An 8,992-nucleotide genomic window follows, 5' to 3' on the forward strand; every position below is an offset into this window, starting at 1 on the left:
AATTCCTGCCCCACCCTCAGTCTTATCTTGACTTTCCCACTGGGCTCTCCCACTTCAGTTCTTCAACTCCCTCACCCCAAACCTGAAGCCCTCCTAGACCTGCCCCAGCAATCAGATCCCTCTCATGGTCTCACCTTTGCCAGCCTACTCCTTGGGCAAGATTTGAACAGGCAGTGTGAGCGTCCTCAGCCACCTGCCTGAGGTACATAGGCAAGGAAAAAGGATAGGCACAAGTTCAGTGTGCTTCCTCCCTCTCCTCGATCTATCCTCCCCTTACCATACAAGTCAAAAGAGTTTGTTCTCCTGGAGTCTGCAACAAACAGAGAAATGCCTTTTGAAAGGCACTTCCCTCAAAACCACATGCCAAGGGAGGCCGGGCTCACCAGAATTTCACCTTCAAGGCAGAACGACAGGAAACTGGAATGGCCTGAAGGCTACAGTTGTCACAGCTTCTCCTGGAAGCTGGAGGGGCTCCAGAGTTCCCACTGGGGCACTGGACAGCAGTTTGACAGGATGAACACCCTCTTTAATAGAAAAGCAGTGTTAGGAACAAATAAGTATGTCCAGAAGCTTTTATTGTCAGATTGAAAGGTAGGAGAATTATTGGGCAACTGATTGGTGCATAGCTGACCAAGAAGTCTGGGGTAGCTGTGGTTTTTCACAGCTCCAAAGAAGCTGGTTTACATTAGGACAAGTGATTGCACAGCACATAGTTAAAGAATAACTTGAGAAAACAAGTGTTGGTCTCCACAAGGAAATTTGAATAGTGTCCATAATTCATACCTGCATAACTGGCCATAGGGGCCTTCCTGCCCTTTCCCCTGGCCATGTGCCATAACATCCCTACAGTCTTCCTGCACTCACTACTGGAAGTTAAACTTCTTTTGGGAGTGATAAAGCACTCAGACAATGCCAGAATTTGTCTTTATTTAATGTATTTAAAGAACTACTCATCCAAATCACTTTGAATCTGAACATAAACTTTTTCTTCAAATGCCAAAAATACTAATGGAAAACAATCTATTCTGAAGGTGCCAAAGGTGAAGAACCACTGAATTTATAACGGATAACAGTATATCTCCATGATGGGAAATATCTAGTTTTACTTCTGAAACAGAAAACTCAGCTCTGGAAAAGGAGGAATCCAAGCATTTGGATAGCAATATTATTCCCTTTGCCAAGAATATTCCTGTTGGAGTGTTGACTAAGGAATTATACTTTAATATTTCTCAGTCACAGTGATTTCCAGTTGCCCCTGTATTTCAAGCACCACCTAGTGGATCTGTTTAAAAGCTACCAAAACAAAAGCAAGCAGCAAAATATTTTTCCTTTTGAAATAGGAATGGCAGCTGTCATTCTCCCCTCTTAATTTGCTATTTGATTGGTTGTTAATTGCAAGTCACAACACAGCTCTGAAGAACACTAAGTGAATACAGGTGAAAAAGTACTGCTTAGTATGCACAAAATTTGGCTCTTACTTAGCCTCTGTGTCACACATTCTCTTCCCAACTCATTATGCCCAGAACATTAAGATGGATATGTCCTTTAATTTTCAGAAATTCCTGAGTAAAGAAAAATAAACTTCTTCTTCTTCTAAATGAAAACAGGTGAGAAAGACTGAGTAGTCATTATTTTAATACTGGAAAGTAACCAACCAAAGAAAGAAGGTACTTCTAATCTTGTTCACAGGACAGCCAAATGTGGCCATGTAATTATGTAAGCATATAATTTTAAAAATGTAGTATATTAAGCTTAGAGGCCTTGATAGAGATTGCTTGATAGGTGTCCTTCTGAGCAATTCCCTAAAATAAAAATAATATAACATTAATCAATACACAGTTTATTAATATTTTTATTCTTTTTGTTGATTTAATTTAAGTATAGAGGGACAGTTACTTATTTTAAATTCTGTATTTGATCTGAGCAGTGCTTCTTTATGTATATAATTCATGCATTACATATTACCTGTGAAGAGCATTTTTCAGCAAGACTTCAAAATTATTATTGCAAGAAACTGAGATTTGATTGAAAATAATAAAATATTGGGATTTTTAAAGTGATGGGCGATCAGCCTAAAGTAAAATAAGTTTGCCATGACACAGGACTGGGACCAAACCTTGAGTGACTTGTCTAATTAGGAGGCTTAGTTCCAGACTTTGCAAATAAGATTAGGGACTAGAAAGGGCCATGACTAGCCAACTAAAATAGAAAGAATACTGTGAAGTGTCCCAATAAGAGAAAGGACTGATTCATGCCAGAATCAGCGTGAGTGTTCACAAGATGCAGGTACTGACATGAAAGATCAAAACCACTGCAAACAGAAATTAGTGAAGTAATTGAAAGCAAAAACCACTGCTTAAAAAAACATAATCCTGAGCTCTCTTCTTGGAGACACTTCTGAGTGGACTAGAATTAATGGTGTTGATCCAGCAGCTGATCAGACATTTGGGTACATAAGTTAATGAAAAGCTTTAAAAAAATGGACAGCTTCCAGCTATGTCTGGAATGAAATATAGAAAGGATTGTATATCTCTCTTTGATGAGGCTGTTAAAATAAAAATAGATTCAAAATAGTCAATGGATTATGGGTTCCATCATCGATGTCAGCTGAATTTTACATTTATTCATTCAATTAATCTATATTTAGAAAATAAAAGGGTCTTAGCTCTAACTTTTGTATATTAAAAGTATTTTTATACATTTTACACTGAACTCAGAGTCTAGATTTAACTTGCTATTTTACATGAAGGCACGACAGGAAATAAATCCATTCTTTTAAGTAACACAGAGCTACAAGTAAAGAACAGACATTTGTCATTAATAAGGAAATGTAGTTACTATTGGTTGACTGAATGAAAATGATGAATTGTGGTACTGTGGTACTAAAGTATGGTACTACAGTATATTGGTACTATGTACCAATCAACACAATTTTACCTTTATTCTGAAATTACCTAAGTTGGTTTGGTCTGTATGTGGTACATTACAAGATATCTCTGCTCTAAAACAGAATTTAAGTTGCACTCTTCCTATATATACTAATAGGGGAATCACACTTTGGTACCTATTTGTTCATGGTATTCTTTTGTAAATATCTGGATATTAAAATATAAATAAAACATATTTATTTTGTGCCTAAATATATAAATTCCTTTATCCCAGGGATGCTGAGTGGCTGTGCTGACAAAATAGGTGTAGGGCTTACATATTTCGAAGAAAACAAAAGTTCTTCCTTTTCCAGACTTGTATTATTTTAGAGTGGCGCAAATACAAAATATCAAATGTTCCAATTCATAGGTCTCCTTCTAGGAACATTAAGAGAACTCATCTTGCATAGACATACCTTTATAGACAGCAGGGTTTGGAGAGAGGGATTACTTTAAATCTCTCAGGATCTGTCAGAGCAAGCAAGCCTGGAGTTAGTGCTAGAGATAACCTTCCAGTTCCTCTTCTTCTGGTTAGCAGCTAACATCTACAGCACTATGCTGTTCGACTTTCAAATCTAACCACTAAGCAAACCACATAGCAAAAAGCATCTAGGAAAAAAAAATGCAAGCATCATTGGGAGAAGGATTTTAGAAAGTTCTGTAAGGTTATAAAATTGATGAAAATTTCCCAAGTTTAGAAATCAGATTAATGGAATGGGATGTGGTATGGATGCTGGGAGCAGAGCCAAATCACTCACTTTACCAAAGACAAAAGTTGCAGGACTTCTTGAGCAAGAATCCTGTGAAAAAGACCCAAGTTTCTGCCATTTCTGGGGGGAAAAACAAAAGAAAAAAAAAAGTAAAAATTTTAGGGGAAAAAATAAATAGGATCCTGCTGTGAAATGAAGAGCCAGGTAGTAAAAACATTTCATTTCATCTAATGAATAATCAAGAGTGCAGGAGTCAAAATACTTTACTCACATGAAGAATAGGACTTCAGAAAAGTTTACGGGTATTTTCCATTATGGCAAAGAGAAAAATCACAAATAAGGTGGTAGAATTGTGCACCCTTTCCATAATCTATTTAATACTTTTTTTTTCCAAAATAAGTGCCAAAGCAAATTTATGGAACAGGTGGCTCTCTCAGCAAATGCACACCATGTCTCTTTGATACAGTAAACTTTGTTTTAACTGCAAATATTATTCTTGAATCTAATGTCTGAGGTGGAAATCACACAGTTTGTCTTTGAAATAATTATGGAATCCAGTTCCTGACAATTTTTATTAAATATCAGGAAAATTGTAAAGTTAAACTAAAATTAGAGAATAGTGCTCTGTGCATATTCTCAGGCAAGCAGGCTAGCATGTGAGGCTCCTAAAACACTAGCTTTGTGTATATTACCTACAGCTCATCAAAGCCAAATCTTGAGACAGGGGTGAAAACAAACGTAAGCAGCTGTGCCAGAGTTAAAATGTGACAGGCTAAATGGAACTAAGAAGCTTTTCTTACTGCAGGGCACCTAAAAATACTTCAACAAACAGAGGAGTATCTGGCAGTATCTGTACAAAAGTTCCATGCTTTTTCTGATCTGGCATACGGAATATCTTGAGACAGGTGGGGACAGGCTATGGGCTGTTTGCTAATGGACTGGGAAAAGTGCAGTCCAAATAGTGCTATGATGCAGAGCAGAAGTAACCCAGCCATATAAATAAAAACTCTGTCTACTTGGAGTCTTCTGTAGCCCTCGGGCTGTAGTCAGGATGATGGCAGAGCCCAGCTTCAAGCAGGCAATAATGATGAGCAATTTGTACACCAAAAGATAGATTGCTCTATGTGATTAGGAGCAAAGGCAGCAAGAGACATTCATTTTACATAAAATATGGGTGAAAATTAAATTAAAAAATAGACTGATGGACAGGAAGGTTTCACAGAGAGGATGTAAGAAATAAAGGGCATATATATTTAATTTTTAAGACTGTCTTTCTTAAGAACTAACAGAGAAGATCCATCAGTAACTAATCATTGCTGTAGACACGGCCTACTGTGATATGGCTACATGCTCCCTCAAGCCAAACATCTGGCATACACTGGTATCAACTTTACTTTAGTATACATTAGTATCTCTGTGGAGAAGAGCTTGCCAGTGTGAAAAGTCTTACCTCATGCTCCCAGATAATGGAGCCCACTAAAAATAACACACTGCATAACAAAGGAAATAAAATCAAAGTATCCAGGAGGTGAAATCATTGTTGGTTAAACACAGTAATTTCTATTTTAAAGACAGCATCCACTAATTTAGCTGCTTTACTTTGTCACAGTGCTAGTTTTGAGCTATTAAATTCTATTTAACTGCCCATCAATTATAATTTTTTTCTACTATTATTAACAGTCTATCTTACAATTTTGCAGTCGTTTCATACAATGTTTTACTTCAAATTATTTCCTTAGTGCAAACTTGTATTTCCTCATTCCCAAAAAGTGCATCAACATTAACATACTGCATAACTTTATCACTCTTTTATGATCAGTGTATTTTCCAGAATGCCTGATGCATATTTTGAAATTTCCTGTTATGTAGATGTTACTGTACATTCAGAACTGTTCAAATCCTGTAAAAGAATGCTCGATGGAATCTGGGACCTGCCCTGGACTTCAGCATAAAAATTAATTTCTCACAGGGGGCAGAACATGTAGTTGTTTAATAACTACTGAGTAAATGATATATGACAAAACCTTCATATATTCCTACATTTAATAGCTCAGAACTATTAAATCTCACACACAGAGAGGGGAATTGTTTATTTATCTGCAGCTGAGCTGTCTGTCACTCCTTTATACCCATGTTATGAGGACTTTCATTAATGCAATGATCCCTTCTGCCAGATGAAGTTGGGCATCCCAATCTCTCGGCCCCAGCTAATACCAAAAGGCAGCTGGAAGAGTGCTAATAACTGGGGCATTCTGGAAGGCATGTTTATCAGCAGTCACCAACACCTGAGCTTTGACTTTGTCTCATGAATCATTCACAGATTCTCTCAATCACAGCTAATAATAAAGGTATTGTTTAGTGGGGCTATCTGAAGGCCATATAGTCTAGCTTGCTGCTTGGAGATGGTCATCACCAAGACTAGATCATAATGCACTGATGTATTTTTTTTATATTTTTTGAGACAGAAGGAACAGAAGAACACTAGTAGCATGTATTTTCTACTTATTGAACAAATATTTTCTTAATTCTTTTGAGCTACAGCTTGGCTACTCTGAGAAACAGAAGGCAGCAGGCTATTTACAGTTTGCCTGTTGTCTAGTATTAGTTTTTAAGAATTTTGGGGCCACTTTCTGTGTGTAGCCAAGACTTGACAAAGGACCTGTTTTACAGTCCAGTGACAACCTTGGAGATGTATGAGAAAATCATGGTGGTTTTTTACATTTTAATTGTTAAGAAGAGAAACTTCACTGCACTTTCTGAGCACTTCAGAACTTGTGTATTAAATCTCAATCATTTTCAAAGAAATTGTTACCATAAAGTTTTCCTAACTTTTAAAAATACATATATTCTTCTGGTTTTGTCAAGTGAAGCGAACGGGGAAAAGGTACCTCAAAAGGGTAAACACAGCCATCCTTCAAGTTTGCTTTTAAGTTGGCACAATAACTATGCTAAAAGCAGTAATGGGAAAATCCCAAAGGTTTCGCTGAATGTAATAGGGAAGATTTTGATAAGGCCCTACTGATTTCCAGGTTAAACAAAAGAAAACTGTCCTGCTCCTGAGCACTGCTGCAGTCCAGAGCTACATTTCTACAATGGTCCCAAGCCATTTCCAGGGTCATGAGCACGTGTCCATTTGATACGCATTTCAAAGAACCACGAGGAAACAGCATCCTGATGAGAGTATTGCTGTTGGTTGGCACTCCCTGTACAATTAAGTCAATTCAGAAAACTTCCAGCAGAGTGGCCTAGAAATGGCTCCATTGGCACCAACTCTGCAAGTCATGCACATGGATGACGCAGACCTTCAGTACGATAATCTGATGGCAAAGGGTGGTGGAGTCAAACTATCATAGTTCAGATCACAATTAATATTCCTGAATGTAACTACTGGACGATGGAAAATTAGAGGGGATAAAAAAGAGGCCTAAAAGCACTTTGAAAAATGAATCGTATGTATTTCCAAAGTCTCTAGAGCCACATAAGGCCGGAACTTGAACTATAATATTACAGAACTAATTGCCACAGAGCATTCCAGCAAGTCCTCAGAGGCTTGCATTATTCCCCATCAAAAAGGCTCATTTGAGCCTATGCTTGCAATGCAGACTGGAATCCTGCTGAACTTGCACTTTCTTTAAGGACAATTTTCACTCTACCACATTCCTAATGGTATAGATAAGGAGGAACAATGTAGAATCACTTCCAAGCGCAGATACCAACATTATCAAAAACTGGAAATATTTGCAGTACATTGGATTTTTGTCATACAAATCACAGCAACCATTATAAAGTGAATAAAAAAAGATCCTATTGCTTTTATTTATTCCCCTATTACACTGCATATTTAAATAAATAGATGTTAAAATGTCACTAGGAGCCAGCACTATCTCAAAGGCAACATAGTACTTCTATAAAAGAAGCACCATTTAAAACCCCAACTATTCAAAAACAACTCATAAAATAAATGGCTTTGGGTCAAAACCAATGAGTTGTTAAGTAATAAATTTGAGTTCTCCTTTCCTGACGTCCGTTTTCAAAGTTTTAGACTGCTCTCTCTCTCCAGATTTTTCTAATCAGGTGAGCCAAGACCATTTAAAACACTGGTGTTTTAATATCATTTTATGACTCAAAAAATAGAGGATTAAGCCACATCTCCTGGGTCACAGGATAAAATCTTGCGAACTGGAAAGTTGCTATGAACCAGATGGTTTATAGGCTGTTGTTTCACTGAACCAGATTCCCTAGTGGACTTCTGTGGCTGATTCTTATTGAGTGTTACTGATGTCAAATTTAAGGTCTCTAAGACTGCAACTGGAATTTTCAGTGCCATATTCAGCATGTAACTTGGTGGGGTGTACCCATAGCCAGTAGTCCCCATGACCTAAGAAATGCTTAGATCTTAGTTCTCTCATCACTGGGAAGAGATTACAATCCACATTTATCACGGCAGTATCATCACCACACCAAAATGCATTCCAAGGCTGAAGGTATTTCCCTGTAGCTAAATGAAATAAGGAAAGAAGATGCCAGGAAAACAAACAAACAAAAAACCCCAACAAACCAAAGGCAGAAATGAATGCCTAAGCCTATCAGTAAGGAGACTGTCTAATGTGGGCACTCCTTCCAGAGCCTGTGCTCTGCTTGACTCACTTCTACTTTTCCTCTGCCTATTCAATCTTTTTGTATGTACGTCATAACACTTCAGTAAGAAGTGAAAATCCCCTCATGCCATAATTGCCTACGGATTAGGAAAACTGTAAAAGAGAGAAAGAAGTATGCTTTGAAAGACTGAATCAAAGGGTTCCACCTGCTTTTTAACTGTTTCGCTAGAGGCAGGAGTGCAGTCTTACTTCTGGATAGTGTTTTAAATGTCTTATCCAAAGTAAAATTTGCAGATCTACTAAATGTCAACTAGTTCACCCAGGTGTCATAAAAGATCAACTTGAATCTTGCCAGCTGCAATTTTATAATATTTTTTCCTTGTCCTTGATGTTTGAAATGCATAAAAATATTTGATTCCTTTCTTCCCATCATATCCTAGCCTCATTCTTCTCCTTCTAACCCAACCAAGGCCACTTCTTTCAATCTTTTCTTTTAGAACCTATTTTCTACATCCAGACCTACACCATCCTTGTTGCTTCCCTCTGTACCCTAAGGTGTTCCTTCATGGGTAGTGGTCAAAATTACAGACTACGCTGGAACACAGTAAATGAGCATTCTGCAAGACTTAGCTACCCAAACTTCCAGTATAATGTTCACTTTCTGACAATTTTAAGAAATTATTTGCCACTATAAACTTACTCTTCATCCAGAACTGTTATTTCCCCAATATCACTTTGTGTCGTTCTTAAAAAAAAA

The sequence above is a fragment of the Coloeus monedula genome (genome assembly GCF_965178545.1).
Source record: "Coloeus monedula genome assembly, chromosome: 1".
Classification (NCBI taxonomy): Eukaryota; Metazoa; Chordata; class Aves; order Passeriformes; family Corvidae; genus Coloeus; species Coloeus monedula.